This window comes from Cetorhinus maximus, chromosome 18, assembly GCF_964194155.1.
Source record: "Cetorhinus maximus chromosome 18, sCetMax3.hap1.1, whole genome shotgun sequence".
NCBI lineage: Eukaryota > Metazoa > Chordata > Chondrichthyes > Lamniformes > Cetorhinidae > Cetorhinus > Cetorhinus maximus.
The window spans coordinates 65573194-65597678 of record NC_135896.1 but is presented as its reverse complement, the minus strand read 5'-3'; the positions used below and the strand labels follow the sequence as shown (position 1 = coordinate 65597678).

The following is a 24485-nucleotide window of genomic DNA, read 5'->3' as shown; positions in this document are numbered from 1 at the left end:
CGTGTTTCCAAGTTTTGCATCATTTGCAAATTTTTAAATTGTGCCCTATAAACCATAGTCTAGGACATTAATATAGATCAAGAAAAGCAGTGGTCTTCGTACCAAATCCAGGGGAACTATATACCTTCCTCCAGTACGAGAAACAGCAGTTCTCCACTAATATCTTTTTCCTCTCACTCCATAGAAAAGTTATGGCGCAGAAAGAGGCCATTCAGTCCCTCATGTCTGTGCCAGCCAGAAAAAGATGAAAAAGAAACTAGCCGCTCATTTTAATCCCACTTTCCAGCACCTGGTCTGTAGCCTTGCAGGTTACAGCGCTTCAGATGCAGATCCAAGTACCTTTTAAATGACTTAAGCGATTCAGCCTCAACCTCCAATTTAGGCAGTGGATTCCAAACGCCTACCACCCTCTACGTGAAAAAGTTTTTCCTCCTGTCCCCTCTAATCCTCCTACCAATCACCTTAAATCTATGCTCCTGGTAATTGACCCCTCAGCTAGGGGAAACAAGTCTTTACTGTCTAACCTATCTAGGCCCCTCATAATTTTGTACACCTCAATTAGGTCACCCCTCAGACTCCTCTGTTCTAAGGAAAACAACCCTAGCCTATCCAATCTTTCCTCATAGCTGTAATTTTTAAGCCCTGGCAGAATTCTTATAAATCTTCTCTGTACTCTCTCCAGAGCAATTATGTCTTTCCTGTATTGTGGCGACCAGAACTGTACACAAAATTCCAGCTGTGGCCTAACCAGCGCTTTACACAGTGCCATCACTACATCCCTGCTTTTGTATTCAATACCTCGTCCAATAAAGGAAAGCATTACATATGCTTTCTTTATCACCTTGTGCACATGTCCTGCCACCTTCAGGGACATGTGGGCATGCACTCCAAGGTCTCTTACTTCCTCAACCTCTCTCAATATCCTCCTGTTTAGTATTCCCTTGCTTTGTTTACCCTTTCCAAATATATTACCTCACACTTTTCCGGATTGAATTCCATTTGCCACTTTTCCGCCCACTCAACCAAACTATTGATATCATTCTGGAGACAACAGCTATCCTCTTCACTATCAACTATACGGCCAATTTTTGTGTGGTCTGCAAATTTTGCACTCATACCTCCCACATTTATGTCCAAATCAATATATAACAACAAATAGCAAGGACCCCAATACTGAGCCCTGTGGAACACCACTGGAAACCGTTTTTCATTCACAAAAACATCCATCGTCCATGACCCTTTGTTTCCTGTCGCTGAGCCAATTTTGGGTTTCACTTGTCACCTTCCCCTGTATCTCATGGGATCTCATGTTTCTGACCAGTCTGCCATGTGGGACCTTGTCAAATGCCTTACTAAAATCCATCTCGACAGCATCCACTGCACTACCCTCATCAATCTTCCTTGTTACTTCCTCAAAAAATTCTATTAAGTTAGTAAGACATGATCTTCCCCTAACAAAACCATGCTGACTGTCCCTGATCAACCCCCGCCTTTCTAAGTGACAGTTTATCCTGTGTCTCAGAACTGATTCCAATAATTTGCCCACCACTGAAGTCAGGCTGACCGGTCTATAATTTTCTGGCCTATCCCTTGCATCCTTTTTAAATAATGGTACGACATTTGCCAACTTCATATCCATGCTGTTACTGTCTATTTTATTCCATGGGCTTCAAGTTTTCTGGCAAGTCTATTAGGTGATACTTCTTCAAATGCCCTATATGCTGCATCAACCACATTACTCCCATTAACCATCTTTGTTACCTTATCAAAAATCATGTTTAGCTAACTTGAGTGACTTTTGCCTTTAACAAATCTGTGCTGGCTTTCCCCAATTAACCCACATTTGTCCAATTAATTTTGTTCTGGATATCATTTCTAAAAGCTTTCCCACCAGCATGGTTAAAGTGACTGGCCTATAGTTACTGTGTTTAACTTTGCACCCTTTTTGGGCAAGGTGTAACATTTGCACTTCTCCAGACCTCTGGCATTAGCCATGTATCAAAGAAGGAATGAAAGATTATGGCCAGTAGCTCTGCAATTTCCACCCATACGTCTCTCAGCATCCTCAGATGCATCCCATCCAGTCTTGATGACTTAACAACTTTTAAGTACAGTAGCCTTTCTAACCTCTTTATCAATTTTTATCCCATGCATTATGTCGATTACCTTCTCTTTCATGATGACTGGGCAGCACCTTCTTCCTTGATAAGTATTTTACATCTGTCTTTATTTAATATTTCAGCTATGTCCTCTGCTGTCATGCATAGATCCCCTTTGTGGTCCCTAATTGGCCTCACCCCTACTCTAACTACCCTTTTACTATTTATATGCCTACAGAAGACTTTTGGATTCCCTTTATGTTGGCTGCCAGTCTCTTCTCACTCTCGTTTTGCCTCTCTTACTTCCTTTTCCACTTTCCCTCTAAGCTTTCTACATTGTCTGATTCTCACTTCATTTTTTTTTGTTCGTTCAAGGGATGTAGGCGTCGCTGGCTAGACCAACATTTATTGCCCTCAAGGTGGTGGTGTGCTGCCTCCTTGAACTGCTGCAGTCCTTGCAGTACAGTGCTGTTATGAAGGGAGTTCCAGGATTTTGATCCAGCAACAGTGAAGAACTATAATACAGTTCCAAGTCAGGATGATGTATGACTAGGAGGGGAACTTGCAGGTGGTGGCGTTCCCCTGCATCTGCTGTCCTTGTTGTTTCAAGTGGTAGAGGTCGCGGGTTAAGAAGAAGCTGTCGAAGGAGCCTTGGTGAGTTGCTGCACTGCATCTTGCTGATGGTACACACAGCTGCCACAATGCAATGGTGGTGGAGGGAGAGAATGTTTATCGTGGTGGATGGGGTGCCTATCAAGCAGGTTGCTTCGTCAGTTAGCCTAACATGTTACATAGGGAAAATGCTTTAATCCATTATTAAGAAGGTAATACCAGGATATTTAGAAAATTGCTGAGCCAATTTTGGATCCAACCTGCTACCTTCCCCTGTATCCCACCAGATCTCACTTTCCTGGCCAGACTGGCATGTGGGACCTTGTCAAATGCCTTACTAAAATCCATGTAGACAACATCCACTGCACTACCCTCATCAATCCTCCTCGTTACTCAAAAAATTCTATTAAGTTAGTAAGACTCGGTCTTCCTGTAACAAAACCACGCTGACTATCCCTGATCAATCCATGCCTTTCTAAGTGACAGTTTATCCTGCCTCTCAGAATTGTTTCCAATAACTTGCCCACCACCAAAGTCAGACTGACCGCCTATCGCTTGCTCCCCTTTTAAATAATGGTACAACGTTCGCAGAACTCCAATCCTCTGGGACCATGCCTGTACCTAAGTGAGGATTGGAAAATGATCCTCCGGACATCCTCTATATCCTCCCTGGCTTCCCTTAACAGTCTGGGATACAATCCATCTGGATCTTGTGATTTATCCACCTTCAAGGATGCTAGTCCCTCCAGTAATTCCTCTCTCACTTGCTTATTGTATCTAATATTTCACAATTCTCCTCTTTAACTGGATTGTCTGCATCATCCCTCTCCTTAGTGAAGACAGAGACAAAGTACTCATTGAGAACCCTGCCCACATCTTCTGCATCAATCCACAAGTTACCAGGTACATCTCTGATAGGCCCTACCTTTTCCTTAGTTATTCTCTTGTTCTTAATGTACTGGTAAAACATCTCATTCTTTGATTTTACCTGCCAATATTTTTCGTACTCTCTCCTTGCTTTCATAATTTCCACTTTCACTTCACCCCTGTACTTTCTATACTCCTCTAGGCTTTCTACAGTATTAAATATTTTGTGACTGTCATAAGCTTTCTTTTTCTGATTTATCTTGGCCTGTATGCTCCTGGATAACCAGGGGGCTCTAGATTTGGCAGCACCACCCTTTTTCTTTGTGGGGACATGTCTACACTGTGCCCGTAGAATCTTGCCTTTGAATGCCTCCCATTGATTTGACAGTTTTTTCTTCTAATGATTGTATCCAGTCCACTCTCGTCAGCTCACCTCTCACCTTTGTAAAATTTGTCTTCCCCCAATTTAGAACTTTTACTTCTGTTCTATCTTTGTCCTTTTTCATAATGATGCTAAATTTGACTATATTATGGTCACCATCTTCAAAATGGTCCCCCACTGCTACTTCATCCACTTCTCCAGCTTCATTTCCTAAGATTAAATCGAGAATTGTGCCCCCTCTCATTAAGCTTGTTACATGCTGGCTAAAAAAGTTCTCTTGAATGCAGTGCGAGAATTTCGTGCCCTCTGTGCCCTTCACACTGTTTGTATTCCAATTGATATTAAGGTAGTCAAAGTCACTAATGGTTACTGCCTTATTGTTTTTGCACTCAGAAATCTGTCTACATATTTGCTCTTCTGACTCCCTGCCACTATTTGGGGATCTATAGTATACACCTAGCAGTGTGGCTGCCCCTTTTTTATTTCTGACCTCAATCCATATGGCCTCAATTTCTGCTTCATTTAGTATATCATCCTCACAGCTGTAATTGATTCTTTAACCAATAATGCTACACCCCCACCTTTTTTATCCCCTTCCCTATCCTGCCTGAAAACTCTATATCCAGGGATGTTGAGCTGCCATTTTTGCTCTTCCTTAAGCCAAGTTTCCGTCATTGACACATGGCAGCATGATAGCATCGCTATCTGTGCCCTCAGCTCATCGGCTTTATTTACCATGCTCCTTGCATTTACATATGCACCTTTTAACACTGCCAAATTCCTGTGCTGAACACTTTTTAACCTGTGCTGCTTCTGTCTTTCAGAATCACTCACTAATTCTCCATCTCTTGTTCCCTGTTCTGAATTTGCCCTCAGGTTCCCATCCCCTTGCCAATCTTGTTTAAACACCCCCGCAACAGCACTAGAAAATCTCCCTGTGAGGATATTTGTCCCAGTCCTGTTCATGTGTAGACCGTCCAGCTTATACAGATCCCACTTTCCCCAGAACCGGTGCCAGTGCCTCAGAAATCTGATGCCCTCCCTCCTAAACCAGCTTTCCAGCCACGTATTTATTCACTCAACTCTCCTATTTCTATACTTGCCTACACGTGGAACTGAGAGCAATCCTGAGATTACTGCTTTAGAGGCCCTGCTTTCCAATCTCTTTGCTAGCTCCCTAAAGTCTGCTTTCAGGACCTCATCCCTTTTCCTTCCTAATCCATTGATACCAACATGGACCACGACCTCTGGCTGATCACCCTCCCCCAGATGAATGTCCTGTAGCTGCTCTGTGACATCCTTGACCCTGGCACCAGGGAGGCAACATACTTTCCTGGAGTCATGTCTATGGCCACAGAAATGCCCATCTGTTCCCCAACTAATAAATCCCCTACTACTACTGCTCTTCCCCTCTTCTTTCTCTCCTCCTGTACAACAGAGCTGTCTGTGGTGCCACAAACTTGGCTCTGACTGCACTCCTCAGAGGAACCAACGCCCTCACCGTTATCAAAAAACTGAAAATCCTGCCCAATTTTCTTGGACTGGCTGGTGGTCACCCATTCCCTTTATACCTCCAGACTCCTAAGTTGCAGCGTGACCACCTCTCTGAACGTGCTATCCACGTAGCTTTCAGCCTCACGGATGCGCCATAGTGACTCCAGCCACCGCTCGAGCTCCAAAGCCCAGAACTCAAGGTTCTGCAGCTGGTGACACTTCCTGCACTTGTGGTCATCTAGGAAACTGGTAGCGTCCACAACTTCCCACATATTACAGGGCATGCATTCCACACGACCAAACTGTCCTGCCATGGGTTCAATTTACCTCCCTTGCTTTAACTTTATTTTACTTTGGTTTACTTACGCAACTTTATTTTACCTGGCCTCGACTTTTCCTATTGCTTGTGTTTCTTACTTAAATGTACGTAGCCCCTTCTTTTAAAAAGCAGGTACTTTTCTAGTTCTCAGCTATTTGATGACACTCCCTAACAGCAGTTTCCCACCAACCAATGACCTTATGTTTCTCCTATGATGTTAGGTGCTAGCTGCTGCTGACTGCCTGTCCCAGGGTCCTCTCACACTCTCCTCTCTGTGCTGCTGACTACCCGTCCCAGGGTCTTCCTCTCGCACTTTCCTCTAGGTGCTGCTGACTGCCTGGCTCGGGGTCCTCCCCTCGCATTCTCCCCTTATGACAAAGAAAAAGAGGAGCTACTTTGACATTGGTTTAAAGAGCGGATAAGCACCACTGTGAAAAACAGAGTGGGAGAGAGTAAGTTATTTTGTCATTAGCAGGTAAATATTAGGGATGTGGATAGAATATAATGGTGGCAAGTGATGTCATTAGTTCTCCTAACTTTCTGTTTCTGGTGTACTTGGCTCTTGGAGATGCTCCTCAGTGTAGCATAAGTTCCTTCTGTTTGGAGCCCAAGATAACTCTGCAAGAGATCTGCTGTATCGTGTTCTTAGTTGTGCACAAATAGCCATAACTCAAAGTAATAGTAATAGTATAGAAGAAGAACAGCAATTACTTCAAAGTAATTGTTCAACAATGTCTCCAGATTCCTTGCAGAAAAATAAGATGCAAATATATGCCTTTACTATAATTGTATCAAGACAAATTAAATCCCTCACATTGTTTCTAACCTTGGTCAGCAATTCCCAGGGGAAAATAATTTTTACATCCACCATAGTTAGATCAAGGCAAAATCAATTACAATAAGATACGCCATATTCAAATAACTACTCTAGGAAAATAGGAACAGGAGTAGACCATTTAGTCCCTTGAGCCTGTTTGGCCATTTGATGAGACAATGTCTGATCTGCAACCAAACTTGATACCTTTGGTTAACAAAAATCTATCAATCTATAATTGATCTAGCATCGGTTGCCATTTGCAAAAACATTTACCACCCTCCGTATGTAGAAGTATTTTCTAATTTCACTCCTGAAAGGCAAGTCTCTAATTTTTAAACTATGTCACCAGTCTTAGATTCTCCAACCGGTGGAAATAGTTTCTCTATCTTGATCCTATCTGTTTCCCATACTATCTTGAAAACTTCAATCAAAGGACCGCATAACCTCTTACATTCCAGGGAAAACAACACTAGCTTGTCAAATCCCTCGTAATTTAACCATCGGAGTTCAGGTATCATTCTGGTTAAACTACTCCACACTCCCTCCAAGCCCAATATATCATTTCCAAAAGTGTGGTGTCCAGTATTCCATGTTTGGTTTAACCAGGGTTTTGCATAACTGTAGCACAACTTTTCCCACCCTGTATTCTAGCTCTCTAGATACAAAGCCCAGCATTCCATTAGCCTTTTGATTATTTTCTGTACATGTTCATGACATTTTAATCATCTATGTACATAGACCCTACCGGTTTCCAGTTTTTCCACCATGTGCAAAGAACTTTATTTATTCTTTTTAGGTCCAAAGTAAATTTGATATTTGCCTCCATTGAAATCCATTGCTATGGTTTTGCAAATTCACTTAATCTATAAATATCTCTGTAATGTTATGCTTCCATCAACATTGCTTACACACCACCTATCTTTGTGTCATCAACAAACTTGGATATGTAACTTTCTATCCCATCATCTAAGTCATTGATAAATATGGTGAATAGTCAGGACACTATTCGTCACATTTTACCAATTAGAGTATCTGCCCATTACCCCTAATCCCTGTCTCCTGCCAATCAGAAAGTTTCCTAAGCCTTTAAATTTAACTACAGTCTCTTACGGGTGACTTTATCAAATGCCTTCTTGAATAAATACCGTCCATAGACATTCCCACACTTCTCTGTTCACTACTTTAGTCGCCTCTTAAAAAAATCCAATCAGGGCTTGTCTGGCACGACCTTTACAAATCCATGCTAGCCGTGATGGCAGGTGAGCGGTATAAGTCAGAGGCCTCATGAGAAAAGTTGTTGTCGCAGGGGTGGAGGTGAGAATACAACCGCAGAGGCTCCTCAGGAGACATCTGAATCCAGGAGTAAAGTGTTGTGATGGATTCCTCGTTTCAAAGTTTGTATTTTTTGAGACAGGCCCTAGCCGAAAAGGGGAACTGACCCTCCCAGTTTCTAAGGAAACTAAGACTGAAACTATATAAAAAAGAGACAGAGCCATTAAAGCTCAGTAAATGATGAGTCCAGTGGTGCAGTACAGGCAAGCCTGAAGAAAGAGGCTAGATCCAGAAGCTGAGAATAAGCATCGGAACTGAGAGCGAGAGTAGGCCATTCAGTCCCTTGAGCCTGCTCCACCATTCAACTAGATCACGGCTGATCTTCTACCTAAATGCCATTTCCTGCACTATTTTAATATCTAGAAATCTATCACTCTCTATCTTGAATATACTCAATGGCTGGGCCTCCACAGTCCTCTGGACTAGAGAATTCTGAAGAGTCACCAACCTCAGTGAAGAAATTCCTCCTTAATCTTAGTCCTAAATGGCCTAACTCTTATTTGGAGACTGTTTCCCCTGGTTCCCCAGCCAAGGGGGGAACATCCTGCCTGCCTCTACTCTGTCAAGCTGTAAAAATTCTTAATGCTTCAATGAGATCACCTCTCACCTTTCTAAACGCTAGAGAATATTGACCCAGTCTCTTCAATCTCTCCTCATAGGAGAATCCCGCCATGCTAGGGATCAGTCTGGTGAACCTTTGTTGCACTCGCTCTATGGCAAGTACATCCTTTCGTAGGCAAGGAGACCAAACTATACACAATATTCCAGGTGCAGTCTCACCAAAGCTCTATACAACTGCAGCAAGACTTCTTTACCCATCCTCAAATTGTCCTGCAATAAAGGCCAACAAACCATTTGCCTTCCTAATTGCTTGCTGCACCTGCATGTTAGCTTTCAGTGACTTATGAACAAGGACACCCAGGTCCCTTTGGACATCAATACTTCCCAACTTCTCACCATTTAAGAAATACTCTGCATTTCTGTTTTTCCCTACCAAAGTGGATAACTTCACATTTTTCCACATTATATTCCAACTACATTATTCTTGCCCACTCACTTAGCCTATCTAAATCCTTTTGGAGCCTCTTTGCATCCTCCTTGCAATTCATGTCCACCTAATCTTGTGTCATCAGTAAACTTGGAAATATTACATTTGATCCCCACATCCAAATCATTGATATAGATTGTGAATAGCTGGGGCCCAAGCACTGATCATTGCGGTACTCCATGAGTCACAGCCTGCCAACCTGAGAATGACCCGTTTATTCCTACTCTCTGTTTTCTGCCCGTTAACCAATTCTCAATCCATGCCAGTATATTGCCCCCAATTCCATGTGCTCTAATTTTGTTTACTAACCTCTTGTGTGGGATCTTATCGAAAGCCTTCCGAAAATCCAAATACACCACATCCACTGGCGCCCCCTTATCTATTCTGTTAGTTACTCAGAAAACTCCAACAAGTTTGTCAAATGTGATTTTCCTTTCATAAATCCATGTTGATTCTGCCTAATCCTACCATTATTTTCTAAGAGTTCAGTTATCTCATCCCTTATAATAGGTTCTAGCATTTTCCCTACTGCTGATGTCAGGTTAACAGGTCTGTAGTTCCCCGTTTTCACTCTCCCTCTTTTCTTAAATAATGGGGTAACGTTTGCTACCTTCCAATCCGCAGGAACTGTTCCAAAATCTACAGAATTTTGGAAGATGATCACGAACGGATCCACTATCTCTAAAGCCACCTCTTATAACACTCTGGGATGTAGATCATCAGGTCCAGGGGATTTATCAACTTTCTGTCCCATTAATTTCTCCAGTACTACTTTTTTTTTAACTAATACTAATTTCTTTCAGTTTCACATTCCCTCTAGTCCTTTGGTTCTCTAACATTACTGGGAGGTGTTTTGTAGCTTCCTCTGTGAAGACAGACACAAAGGACGGAATTTTCCGAGCCCGCTGGCGGCGGGCATGATAGGTGGCATGCGCGGAAAATATGGTGTGACCTGCTTCACGATGCCGTGGAGGCAGGTCGCGATCGTCCACCCAGCTGGCCAACAGCAGGCCGCATTTCCTGCTATCAGTCGGTGGGGAGCTAATTGTAGTACATTAGCATATAATTAAAAGGCCACCCCGCCAGGCTCTTGGAACCCCTCTGTATCGTCAGTCCATGTTGGTGGGAAAGCACGCCGAGGTGTTTCACAACAGCATGCAGGCGATGTGCACTTGGTGGCCTCAGGCGATGTGCACTTGGTGGCCTTCACTTTGGGGGAACTGAGGTGAGTGAGCAGCAGCGTTCTCTACAGCTTGCCCATTGTTTACAAGCCTCAAGGGTGCCGGGGACAACTGATGCCTGGCCTCGATGGCGACTGCTGCCCGTGATCAGCTTCGTGCCGCCATTTTACGCGGGCGGGCCAATTAAGGCCCGTCCAGCGTAAGATGCAAGCTGCAGTGCTCAGCGCTACCTGTGCGGGTGGGGGGAGGAAGGAGAGTCAGGGCCAGTGTTCTTTCGCGCATGTGCGCGAAAGAGCGCTACATTCTCCCTGAGGCATGGAGCTGCCTCAGGGAGATTGAAGCACTTTTGAAATAAATAAATAAATGGATTAAAAATTTAATTAAACATGTCCCATCTCATGTGACTGTGTCACATGAGATGGGACATGTTTTTAGATTTCAGAAAATGTTTTCATTTAATTAATAAAAGCTTTAGGAAACTGCATCCCGCCCGTGGGTGAGGTTCCCTAAAAAACGTTAAGGCTGCTTGGCCTTTTCGCCTGCTTGCCAACCGTGAAGTTGGACGGACAGCCTAAAGTTGACCTTAATTACTTCCTTAATGGCCTTAGTAGGCTGTTTAAATATCTGCGGGCACGCAGCCAACTCCAGCGCATGCCTGCCAAACGAAATATCGTGAGACAGCGCGATGACATCAGGACTCACACCCGACATCATTGCACGTCATTTTACACGTCGGCATGTTGGGCCCACCCCCGAAGGCCGACTGAAAAATTCAGGCCCTTGTGTCATCTTCACCACTTGCCGTCCCACCCATTTTTGTGTCATCCGCAAACTTGGCGATAGTGCATTACCTTCCCTCATCTAAGTCATTAATGTATATTGTAAATAATTGAGGCCCCCGCACTGATCCCTGTGGCACTCCACTAGTTACAGGTTGCAATCCCGAAAATGCCCCCCTTATCCCAACTCTCTGTCTTCTATTAGTTGGCCAATCCTCTATCCATGCTAATATACCACCCCCAATACCATGGGCTCTTATCGTATTAAGTAGCCTTATGTGCGGTATTAAGTAGTCTTATGACCTTTTCGAATGCCTTTTGGAAATCCAAATATATAACACCTACTGGTTCCCCTTTAATCTATCCTGTTTGTTACCTCCTCAAAGAATTCTAATAAAGTTGTTAGGTATGATTTCCCCTTCATGAAGCCATGCTGACTCTGCTTGATTAGGTTATGTATTTCTAAATACTCTGCTATTACATCCTTTATTATGGACTCCAACATTTTCCCAATGAAAGATGTTAAGCTAACTGGCCTATAGTTACCTGTTTTTTTGTCTCCCTCCCTTTTTGAGTAAGGGTGTTACATTGGCCATTCGCCAATCCTCTGGGATTTTTCCAGAATCTAAGGATTCCTGGAAGATTACTACCAGTGCATCCACCATCTCTGTAGCTACTTCCTTTAATATCCTAGGATGCAACCCATCAGGTCCAGGGGACCTGTCGGCCTTTAGCCCCATTAGTTTCCCCAGTACTTTTTCTCTAGTGATAGCTATTGTATTTATTTCCTCCCCTCCCACTTTTGCCCCTTGATTATTTAGTATTTTTGGAAGGCTACTAGTGTCTTTTACTGTGAAGACTGATGCAAAGTATTCATTCAACTCCTCTACCATTTCCTGGTTCCCTAATATTATTTCCCCAGCCTCATTCTCTAAGGGGCCTATGTTCATTTTGGCCTCTCTCTTCCCTTTTATATAATTAAAGAAGCTCTTGCTGTCCATTTTTATATTATTTGCTCATTTACCTTCAAAGTTTATTCTCTCCCTCTTTATTATTTTTTTGGTCACCTTTTGTTGGTTTTTAAAACTTTCCCAATCCTCTGGCTTGCCAATAATCTTTGCCACATTGTATGTTTTTTCTTTCAATTTGACACTGTCCTCAACTTCCTTGGTTAACCATGTTTGATTTAGCCCCTTCCTTGAATCCTTCTTCCTCACTGGGATATATCTTTGTTGAGAATCGTGAACTATTTTCTTAAACGTCTGCCATCGTTCATCAATCGTCTTTTCTGCTAAACTCCTTTCCCAGTCCACTCCAGCCACTCTGCCTTCATTCCATTGTAAGTACCCTTATTTAAGTTTAGCACGGTTGTTTCCAAACGAAGTTTCCCATTCGCAACTGAAAAATTCAATGAAACATGTCCACTCATGTGACTGTGTCATGCTAAATTCTACCATGTTATGGTCACTGTTTCCCATGGGATCCTTTATTCTGAGATCATTTACTAAACCTGCCTCATTACACATTACCAGGTGCAAAACAGCCTGATCCCTGGTTGGATTCATAACATATTATTCTAAGAAACTGTCCCGAATACACTATGGCCAGAATTTTACATTCGCCGTGTAGGTGCGTGCCCAACACACCAGAATGTAAAATGGTGCGCGATGACGTCGGGCATGTGTCCCGACATCACTGTACACTGTCACGATATTTCGCTCGGTGGTCAGACGCTGGAGTCAGCTGCGTATCCACCAATAATTGAAAGGCCTATTAAGGCCATTAAGGACCTTACTAACCTGAATTTTACGCTGCCCATCCAACCTTATGGTTGGCAGGCAAAAAGGCCTAGCAGCCTTTACATTTTTTAGGAAACTTCATCCATGAGTGGGATGAGGTTTCCTAAAGCTATTACAAATTAAATAAAAACTTTCTTTTGAAATTAAAAGCACGTTCCATCTCATGTGACACAGTCACATGGGGGACATGTTTCATTGAATTTTTATTGTATGTATTAATTTTTTCAAAAAGCGCTTCAATCTCCCTGAGGCAGCTCCATGCCTTAGGGAGACAGAAGCGCTCTTTCGCGCGCCTGCACAAACTGCGCACCAGGACCGCTCTGTCTCCTCCCCCTACCCACACAGGTTGCGCTCAGCACTACTGCTCGCATTCCACGCAGGGCGGGCCTTAATTGGCCCGCGTGAAATTGTGGTGCGGAGCTGATCGCAGGTGGCAGTCAGCTACCTGAACGCACCCGTCCGCTCCCAAGCCTGCCCGACGACTGGAAAATCCTGGCCCATGAATTCTTGCTTGTGTCTACCCCTGCCAATTTGATTTTCCCTATCTACATGAAGATTAAAGCCACCCATGATTAATGTACTGCCTTATTTACATGCCCTCATTATTTCCTGATTTATTCCCTGTCCTACAGTATAGCTACTGTCAGGGGGCCTACTACTCCCACCAGTGTCTTCTTCCCCTTGTCATTTCTTACCTCCACCCATGTGGATTCTACATTTTCAGACTCAAGATCCTTTCTCGCTATCGTACTTATTCCATCTCGTACTAACAAAGCTACCACACCACCTTTTCCTTCCTGCCTGTCCTTTCGAAAAGTCAGATACCCCTGAATATTTAGTTCCCAGATTTGATCTCCTTGTAACCATGCCTCTGAAATGACTATAAGATCATACCCATTAACCTCTATTTGTGCCATTAATTCATTTATTTTGTTCCAAAGCATTTAAGTAAAGGACCATTAATTTTGCCTTTTTACCATATTTGCCCCCTTTGATCCTATTTGCTGTTGTTTTTTTCATCTTTGTACAATCTGTCCCTTGCTTTCACACTCTGGGTATCATCACCTAAATAGCTGCCCTGCAAGGCTGCCATGTCCTTTTGCTTTGTAAGCCAACTTGGATTCCAAGTTCCTTGAGCTGTAAACACTTGGTACAGATGTGTTTGCTCTGGATCGCCTTGGTGTCCAGCAGCTCCCACGTGCTGCAGGAGTAACATATCACCCATCCTGCCATCGCTATCATATTTTATTCAATTTATTAATTAATTACTCTAGTATCCCCACTCTTTATGCTTTATTGTAATTATTTTTTTTTATACACACCATATCGATCTTATACTTAACAAGCTATCTTTAAGAAAAAGAGAAAAAAATACTAGAGATCTAAACACAAACTAAATGCCTTACTTTTATTTTAAAGACTAGAAACCTACGTACCTACGTGGACCACAACAACTGGACCCTTCCCCTTACCACTCCAAGTTCCTTTCCAGCCCAGAGCAGATGTCCCAAATCCTGGCACCAGCTAGGCAACACAGCCTGCTGAACTCATGCTTTTGGCTGCAAAGAACTGCATCTGTTCCCCTGACTATACCTTTCCCCTGCTACCACTACATTCCTATTAACTAACTCAATTGAATGGCTTCCTGTACCACAGTGTCACGGTCAGTTTGCTCATCCACCCTGTAACTCTCACTTTTGTCCTTACACCCCCATTACCTTCTCAATCCCTAGACCTACCTCACTTGTAGTCATACCCTATTTCCATACTCACTAGCTTTGGAATTAATCCGGAGATTACTACCTTTGAGATCCTGCTTGCTAATCTCTTTCCCAACTCTCTGAGCTTGGCCTGCAGGACCTCATCCTTTTTTCTACCTATATCGTTGGTACCAATGTGAACCATGACCTCTGGCTGTGCACCTTTACCCTCCAGAGTACTCTGAAGCCGCTCGGTGATATCCATAACTCTTGCACCAAGGAAGGCAACATACCATCCTGGAATCACGTCTGCAACCACAGAGGCGCTTGTCTGTTCCCCTAACCATAGGATCCCCTACCACTATTGCTCTCTTTTTTCTCCTCCCTCCTGGCACAACTGAGCCACCCATGACTCTTGCTGTTCTCTCCAGAGGAACCCTCTCGCCCATTGGTACTCAGAACTGTGAGCCTGTTAGAGAGTGTCACAGAGGGAACGATCCCTATGGAATGCTGATGGTGGGGGGGGCGGAAGGTGTGTTTGGTGGTGGCATCATGCTGGAGTTGATGGAAATGGCAGAGGATGATCGTTTGAATGCGGAGGCCGGTGGGGTGAAAAGTGAGGACTCTATCATGGTTCTGGGGGGTGGGGGGGAGGAGAAGGGGAGAGGGCAGAGATGTAGGGAATGGGTTCTCCGCCATTCCCGTCAACTGCAACATGATGCCGCCACCAAACATATCACCCCCTCTTAAACTGTATAAAGTCCATCGCATTTCTACTTCTCTTTAGTTCTGAAGAAGTGTGATACAGACTTGAAACGTTAACTCTGTTTCTCTCTCCACAGATGTTGTCAGACCTGCTGAGTTTTTCCAGCATTTTCTTGATTTTATCTCTTTTGAACTACCCGGGCCGAACTTTCCCCTTTGAGTCAGGAACCACAAGTCGTGCCATTTCCCAACGTTGTATTCCCGACTTCTGAAAGTCAGGGAACTCCCAAAAGGTTTTGACCTCTGGGTGTCAGGGTCAGTCTGCAGTCAGGAACGTTACCCCCAGAAGCAGGTCTGATGTGGCAACAGAGGTATGCAGTTGGTAAAGCAGGTTGGTTAGAAGGCCCATCTCAGTTCATTGGGACATCATCCCAGTCCTGTACATGGTTGTTAAACCCCTCATACCACTTCATATGCCCCCTCCATATCCCCTCATATTCACCATGGCCCCTCTTATCCCCATGCCCTCTCATATCCCCTCCAATTACCCCCATGACCCTTTCATGTGTACATGCATCTTCCATACCCACTAAAAGCTGACAAGAGGCCCTGATGGGCTTCATCCTAGGGTCTTAAAACAAGTGGCTGCTGAGATAGATGTATTCGTTTTAATTTTCCAAAATTCCCTAGTTCTGGAAAGATCCCATCAGATTGGAAAAAAGACAAGTGTTAACTCCTCTATTCAAGATAGGAGGGAGACAGAGAGCAGGAAACCACAGGCCAGTTAACTTAACATCCGTCATAGGGAAAATGCTGGAAGCTTATACTAGGGAGGTGAAAGTGGGGAACTTAGAAAATCTCAGTGCAATCAGGCAGAGTAAACATGGTTTTTGTGAAAGTGTAAGGAACGTATCTTTTTATTTCTGTTAGTCTGTTGTAAAGAGCAGGTCTTTTTATTTTCTGTTGGACTGTGGATTAGAATTACAATGGCTGCAGTTGAAGGACATGTCCACTGGAACAGGATGAGATATATATATACAATGTTGCAGTCCTGGAACAAAGTGTCCCATGAAAGACAGGATGGTACCAGAAAGGAGTCCTGGACCAAGGGAGCTGCCTGACAACAACATTTTAATTGGCTCCTGACCAGGTGACCAGGGTTTTGTGTGGCAGCAATGTAGCAGAAAGCTCCTAGCCTGCAAAGAGAAAACATTTAAAATCTCTCTTCCTCATATCTCTATAACCTGTTCTCTCTTGGAGGAAACCTCTATAAAAAGGAAAAGGGGGAAACCAATGTTCGAGACATTGAAAAGGAAGTTTTCAACCAATGGACTAAATACTGAAAGTGCTGGAAGACCACCTTGTGTCATCAGTAAGAACTGAAAGGAATTTGGAAGACATTGATCAAAATCAACCCATTGAATCCTGTACTCTGGATTGGTGCTATTGAACTGTTTTATCCCACCCTTAAAATCCATGTTTTGTTTGTCTTATTTGTCTTGTGTGTGTATATGTGTGTGTGTGTATAGGGATTTAAGAAGGGGGTAGAGTTTAAGTTATAGTGTTATAAGTTAGCATATTTCTTTCCTTTACCACTAGTTAAAGAATTTGTTCAGTAAACAGTTATTTACTTAATAAGTTTACAAACCTGGTGCTCATATTCTGTTAACTTAAATTAAACAGTTAGGTAGAATTGGGGCAATCTGGTGGTTTGGTCAAACTTTTCACATTTGTCATGGCTTGGGGAACTGTGGGGCTTGATATTATAGTGCACTATCCCCAATGAGTCATGACGAAAGGGAAATCATGTTTGACTAATATATTAGGGTTCCTTGAGGGAGTAACAAACAATGTGGATAAAGGGGAACATGTGGATATGGTGTACTTAGATTTCCAGGAGATATTTGACAAGGTGCCACATCAAAGGTTACTACATAAAGTAAGAGTTCATGGTGTAGGGGATAGTTTATTAGCATGGGTAGAGGTTTGGTCAGCTAACAGGAAACAGAGATTAGGCATAAATAAAGCACTTTTGGGTTGACAAAATGTAACAAGTGGAGTGCCACAAGGGTCAGTGCTGGGGCCTAAACTATTTATAATCTATATCAATGACTTGGATGAGGGGACCAAATGTGTGGTTAGGTAGTGAAGTAAGTTTTGAAGAGGACATAAGGAGTCTACAATGGGATACAGATAGGTTAAGTGAGAGGGCATAAACTTGGCAGATGGTATAATATAGAAAAATGTGAACTAGTCCACTTTGGCAGCAAGAATAAAAAAGCAATGTATTAATTAAATGGGGAGAGATTGCAGAACTCCGGAGGTACAGAAGGATCTTGATGTCTTGGTACATGAATCACAAAAAGTTAGTATGCAGGTATAGCAAGTGATTAGGAAGGCAAACAGGATGTTGTTGTTTATTGCAAGGGGAATGGAATATAAAAATAGTGATTTTTTGCTACATTTGTATATGTATTTGTTGATGACACCATATCTGGAATATTGCATGCAGTTTTGGCCTCCTAATTTGAGAAAGGACATAATTGCATTAGAAGCTTCAGTTCATTCAACTAACTCATGGGATGAGGGTGTTATTCTATGAGGAAAGATTGGACAAGTTGGACCTATATCCATTGGAGTTTAGAAGAAAGAGAGGAGATCTTATTGAAACATAAGATCCTGAGGGGACTTGACAGGGTGAATGCTGAAAGGATGTTTCCCTAGAGACTAAAACCAGAAGACAAATAATGGGTTTCCCATTTAAGGCGGAGATTAAGAGAAATTTTTTCTCTCAGAGGGTTGCAAGTCTGTGGAACCCTCTTCCCCAGAAAGTGGTGGAGGCAGGTCATTGAATATTTTTAAGGCTGAGTTAGATAGATTCCTGATTGACAAAGGGTAAGAAGGAAAGTAGAGTTGAGGGCAGAATTAGAGCAGGCTCCAGGGGCTAAATGGCCTATTCTTGCTCCTAATTCGTATGTTCATATATTCATATGTACTATGAATGGCTGTGGTTGATTGATACTTTTATGAAATTATAAGAGCCAGCAGTTTATTCCAATGGAAATTTTCAAGGCTTTTTTTGAGTGTTTCAGGGGCATTTCAAAGACTTGTCATGGCTTTTACAAATTACAGACAGGCAAGCCCTAAAGAAACCCCATCTATACGCTCAAATTGTGGTGTGGGAGAAATGGGTTTGAATTCATGGGACATTGGCACCAGTGCTGGGGGAAGAGGGAACTATTCCATTCGGACGGGCTCCACTTGAATCATGCTGGGGCCAGAGTCCTGGCGAATCGCATAACTAGGGTTGTAGATAGGGCTTTAAACTAAATAGTTGTGGGGAGGCTTCAGTTGCATGGAAATATAAAAAATTCAAAGTTTAAGGAGAGGGTAGGAGTGCAGGTTAGTGACGAGGCTGATTGTTACCAAAAAATGAAAGGATGAGACAGAGTGTGTGAACGCCATATTGCACCAAAGAATCATATAAGAATAGGGAAAATTGACAATAGGGCAAACTTAAAGGCTTTGTATCTGAATGCGCGTAGCATTCGGAATGAAACTAATGAGTTAACAACGCAAATAAATGTAAATAAGTATGGTTTGGTGGCGATTACTAAGGTGTGGTTACAGGGAGATCAGGTTTGGGTGTTGAATATCCAAGGGTACTCAGTGTTTCGGAAGGACAGGCAGGAAGGAAAAGGAGGTGGTGTAGCTTTGTTAGCAAAGGAAGAGATCAGTGCTATAATGAGGAATGATACAGGCACTGGAGAGCAAGACGTAGAGTCGGTCTGGGTAGAAATAAGAAATAGCAAGGGAAAGAAGTCCTTGGTGGGAGTAATCTATAGGTCCCCAAACATAATTCAGCAGTGGCGCCCAGTATAAACCAGGAAGTACTGGGAGCATGTAAGAAAGGCACGGCAATAATCATGAGTGATTTTAATATGCATATAGACTGGACTAATCAATTTGGCAAGGGTAGCCTCGAGGGAGAGTTCATAGAGTGTATTAGAGATTGTTTCTTGGAGCAATATGTTGTGGAACCAACCAGGGAGCAGGCTATTCTGGATTTGGTTTTGTGTAATGAGATGGGATTAATTAATGATCCCAGAGTAAAGGATCCTCTAGGGAAGAGTGATCATAGCATGCTAGAATTTCAAGTTCAGTTTGAGGGCGAGAAACTTGAGTCCCATACTAGTGTTCTGGAGTTAAACAAAGGTAACTACATAGGCATGAGAGCAGGTTTGGCCCTAGTGGACTGGGCAGGAGACTACAAGGTAGGACAGTTGATGAATAGATATTTAAGGAGATATTCAATTCCTCCCAAGTAAAATATATTCAAAAGAGGAAGAAAGATGGTAAGAGGGGGAAAAAGCATCCATGGCTAAGCAAGGAAGTTAAAGATAACATAAAGGCAAAAACTAAGGCATACCAAATTGCAAAGGTCAGTGGCAGGCTGGAAGATTGGGAAACTTTTAAAGATCAACAAAGGGTTACCTAAAAACATAATAAAAAGACTAAAGGTAAATTATGAAAGAAAACTAGCGCAAAATGTAAAAACTGATAGCAAAAGCTTCTACAAGTATATAAAAGGAAAGAGAGTAGCTAAAGTGAATGTTGGTCCCTTGGAGGACAAGACTGGAGAGTTAATAGTGGGGAACGCAGAAATGGAAGAGACGCTTAATCAATATTTTACCTCTGTTTTCACGGTGGAGGACACTAGTACCACCCCAATAGTAACAGGTAGTGCAGAGGGTATAGAGAAGGAGGAACTTAGAACAATCACCATCACTAAAGAAAAAGCACTGAGCAAACTATTGGGATTAAAGGGTGACAAGTCCCCTGGACCTGATGGCCTACATCCCAGGGTCTTGAAGGAAGTGGTAGTGGAGATCGTAGATGCATTGACTATAATATTCCAAAATTCCCTGGAAAGGTTCCAGTGGATTGTAAAAATGCTAATATAATGCCCTTATTCAAAAAGGGAGGGGGGGGGGAAGGCAGAAAGGAGAAAACTATAGACCAGTTAGTTTAACATCTGTCGTTGGGAAATTGTTGAAATCCATTATTAAGGAAATAGTAATGGGGCATTTGGAAAGTCAAAATGCAATCCATCAGAGTCAGCATGGTTTTATGAAGAGTAAATCATGTTTGACTAATTTGCTAGAGTTCTTTGAAGATGTGACAAGCAAAGTGGATAATGGGAATCCTGTAGATGTAGTATATCTGGACTTCCAGAAGGCCTTTGATAAGGTGCTGCACAAAAGATTAATACACAAGATAAGATCACACGGAGTTAGGGGTAATATATTAGCTTGGCTAGAGGATTGGCTGACAGAAAGCAAAGTCAGGATAAATGGGTCTTTTTCTGGATGGCAAGCTGTAACTAGTAGGGTGCCACAGGGTTCGGTTCTTGGGCTCCAACTATTTACAATCTATATTAATGACTTGGATTCAGGGATAGAAGGTACTATAGCTAAGTTTCCAGATGACACCAAAATAGGTGGGAAAGTAAGTTGCAATGAAGAAATAAGAAATTTACAAATGGATATGGACAGGTTAGGTGAATGGGCCAAAATTTGGCAGAGGGAGTTTAACGTGGATAAGTGTGAGGTTATCCATTTTGGTCGGAAGAATAAAAAGGCGGTTTATTATTTAAATAGAGAAACTTCAGAATGCTTCAGTGCAGAGGGATCTGGGTGTCCTCGTCCATGAATCGCTGAAAGCTAGTATGCAGGTACAGCCGGTAATAAGGAAGGCAAATGGAATTTTGGCATTTATTGTGAAAGGAATAGAGTATAAAAATAGGGAAGTGTTGTTACAACTGTACAAGAAATTGGTGAGACCGCACCTGGAGTACTGTGCACAGTTTTGGTCCCCATACTTGAGGAAGGATGTAGTTGGAGGCGGTTCAGAGGAGGTTCATTGGATTGATTCCAGAGATGTGGAGCTTGTCTTATGAGGAGAGATTGAGCAGTTTAGGCCTATACTCGCTAGAGTTTAGAAGGATGAGAGGAGATCTAATTGAGGTATATAAGATGCGAAAGGGGATAGACAAAGTAGACGTGGAGTGGATGTTTCCCCTTGTGGGACATTCTAGAACAAGAGGCCATAGTTTTAGGCTAAAGGGTGGTAGTTTTAAGTTAGAGATGAAGAGGAATTACTTTTATCAAAGGATCATGAGTCTGTGGAATTCATTACCTCAGAGTGCAGTGGGTGCTGGGACGCTGAATAAATTTAAGGAGGAGATAGGCAGGTTTTTAATTAGTAATGGGTTGAAAGGTTATGGGGAGAGGGCGGGAAATTGGAATTGAGGCTGAAATGAGATCAGCCATGATCATATTGAATGGCGGGGCAGGCTCGAGGGGCTGAATTGCCTACTCCTGCTCCTAGCATGTTCTTATGTTCTTGTACCCTGAACTCAAGACAAAACATGGTGGCAGTGGACAGAGCGTAAAGACCCAGAAAAACTCCAAGTGCAGATTGCAGACCTGAAAGACATACCATCCTTGGAAAAAGGATAAGAAGAAAAAGTTTGAAGATTCTCCTGGGAGCAAAGCATCATGGGTGCAGCAGATGCAAGCTGACACAGAGGCTCAAGAATCCAAACAGCAGTGAGTACAGATCACAATCTACAAGCCAAACTACTCAAGCAGCAACAGATCCCGAGCTTAGGACGAACATGGAGTCTATATTGTCGCTCCCAGAACCTTTCTGAAGCAATGAAGCCTCACGAAAGGCTCAACACTGGGAAAATTGGCGGAAGAGATTCTCCAGATACAGAACAGCTTCAGGTTTTCAAAAGAAGAAACAAAAGGATCAGGTCAGTCCTTTATATATTAAAGGCTGTTGCAGATAACGTAATAGCATGGGAGTCGATTAGGCTTCAAGCTCATATGATGAAGTCCTCCGGGCGTTTGATGTATGCCTCAGCGTTCGAAAAAATTTGATCATTGAGTGAGAAAAATTTACTAAGAAACAAAAACTGGGCGAATGCATGGGTTCATTCATAAATGACATGTACTGGCTAGCAGAGAATTGTGACTATGGGCACCTCAGAGATGAATTAATATGCAATTATATAGTATTTGGGGTTTTAGATGAAACCCTTTATCAGCTCTCTTGCAAACGAGAGAAGATTTAACTCTCACAAAGGCATTACAATAGTGTGACCAAGATTAGGAAGCTAAACAGAGCTGTTTATGGGGGAAAGTGATGCCTCTTGGAAAAAAATAGTGAAGCAATTCAATGTGTCAGACAAAAAAAAGGGAAAGCGCAGTGAAGCAAGAGCCTGTGGAAATTGAGAAGAGCACGCCAACCACCATCTTGAGATGCCCTGTGTGGCTGGAAAACCTTGCACAAATGGGAAAAATGTCCAGCAGGGGGAGCAGACTACCACAACTGTGGAAAGTTCGGGCATTTCAAAATTGTCTGCCGATCTAAAATACAAGAAGCTCACAGGAGGAAAGAGAAAATAATAAGATCAAGTCAAGTTCAAGAACTGGAAGAGCCACAGAAAAAAAAAACCTTCCGAGGAGACATTAACATAATAGAAAATAATCACTGCAGCATTAAATTAGAAATGGATGGTCACCCCACAGAATTCAAGCTTGATACTGGTGCAGATGTTTCAGTATTACCTGATGAAGTGGCTTGAAAATATCATGTTACAGCAATCCTCCATCCAGTTGCAAGCTCCAGGAGGGACTACACTGCAAGTTATAAGCCAGACTTGGTGAGATTAAGATACAAAGGTAAATTATTAAAACCCTGTCTGTTATGCAGAACCAGGAGTCATCATTACTGAGCAGAAAAGCATGTTTGCAGTTGAGGCTGATTTATACAGTTGATGAAATTGCTGCCAAGCAGTCCAGTAGTGTATTCAGAAAGGAATTTCCATCCCTATTTTCAGGCTTAGAAAAGCTGAAGACAGAATATCATGTAACCCTAGGATGGATGCTAAGCCATGTTCTATTCACAGCGTGGAAGGTCACTCACCACTCTCAGACAAAGTCAACAGTGAGATTGAATACATGTAACAAAAGAGGTTATCTCACCAGGAACTGACAAAGTGGTGTCCTGGAATGGTCACAGTACCAACACCTAATGGTTTAATTACAATCTGTGTGGACTTGACTCAATTAAACAAGTCAGTAGAGCACAAAATCCATCCGTTGGCATCAATGGATGAAAGTCTTGCCAAATTAGGAGTCCTCATGCATGAATCCCAAAAAGTTAACATAACATCCCAAAAAGCTAACATACAAGTTCAGCAGGTAATAAGGAAGGCAAATAGAATGTTGACCTTCATTTCAAAGGGAATGGAGTATAAAAATAGGGAAGTCTTGCTAAAACTATACAAGGCACTAGTTGACCACACCTAGAATACTGCGAATAGTTTTGGTCCCCTTATCTAAGGAAAGATATACTGGCATAAGAGGCAGTCCAGAGAAGGTTCACTAGGTTCATCCCGGGTATGGAGGGATTTTCTTATGAGGAGAGGTTGAGTCAGTTAGGCCTGTACTCATTGGAGTTTTGGGGCAACCTTATCGAAACATATAAGATTCTTAGGGAGCTTGACAGAGTAGATGCTGAGAGGTTGTTTCCTCTTCTGGGAGAGTCCAGGACCATAGGGCATAAACTCAGAATAAGGGGTCGCCCTTTTAAGATAGAGATAAAGAGGAGTTTCTTTTCTCAGAGGGTAGTGAATCTGTGGAATTCTTTACCGCAGAGGGCTGCAGAGGCTGGGTCATTAAGTATATTAAAAGTCTGTCTATCTCAGCCTTGAATCAGTAAGGGAATCAAGGGTTATGGGGAAAAGGCAGGAAAGTGGAGTTGAGGATTATCAGATCCACAGTGATCTCATTGAATGGCTGAGCAGACTCAACAGGCTGAATGGCCTAGTTCTGCACCTGCGTCTTTTGGTCTTATTAGGAAAAAGCACCCTCTTCAAAATTAGATGCTAACAGCGGCTTTTGGCAGTTGCCTCTGGACAAAGAATCCAGATTGCAAACTATTTTTATTACCCCATTTGGTTGTTACTGTTTTAACAGGTTACCATTCAGAATTGCTTCTATCAGAAATGCACTATGATCTAGAGTTGCCAACAATTGTAGCAGCAGATTTACAGGCTTAGACGCTGGTGTTGTTTCAAGTTCAAGAAGATAGACAAAGATGAAAAAAGCATCAGCAGCTACGTGGATGTGTGAGAAGTTCTCTGATTATGTCATGGGATTAAGGTTTAAAATTGAAATTTATCACAAGCCTTTGGTAACTCTTCTTGGTCTAATGGAGATTGCAAAAATGTCACCTAGAGTTCAACGTTTTAGACTGAGACTCGTGAGATATGATTCA

The 24485-nt window shown here is 42.6% G+C and overlaps 1 protein-coding gene across 4 annotated transcripts in view; it reads right to left on the bottom strand.

Moving 5' to 3' along the window:
* Positions 1 to 24485, bottom strand: part of egln3 (egl-9 family hypoxia-inducible factor 3) — a 73013-nt gene that overhangs the window by 9792 nt on the left and 38736 nt on the right. The gene's annotated exons all lie outside the window — the stretch shown is intronic.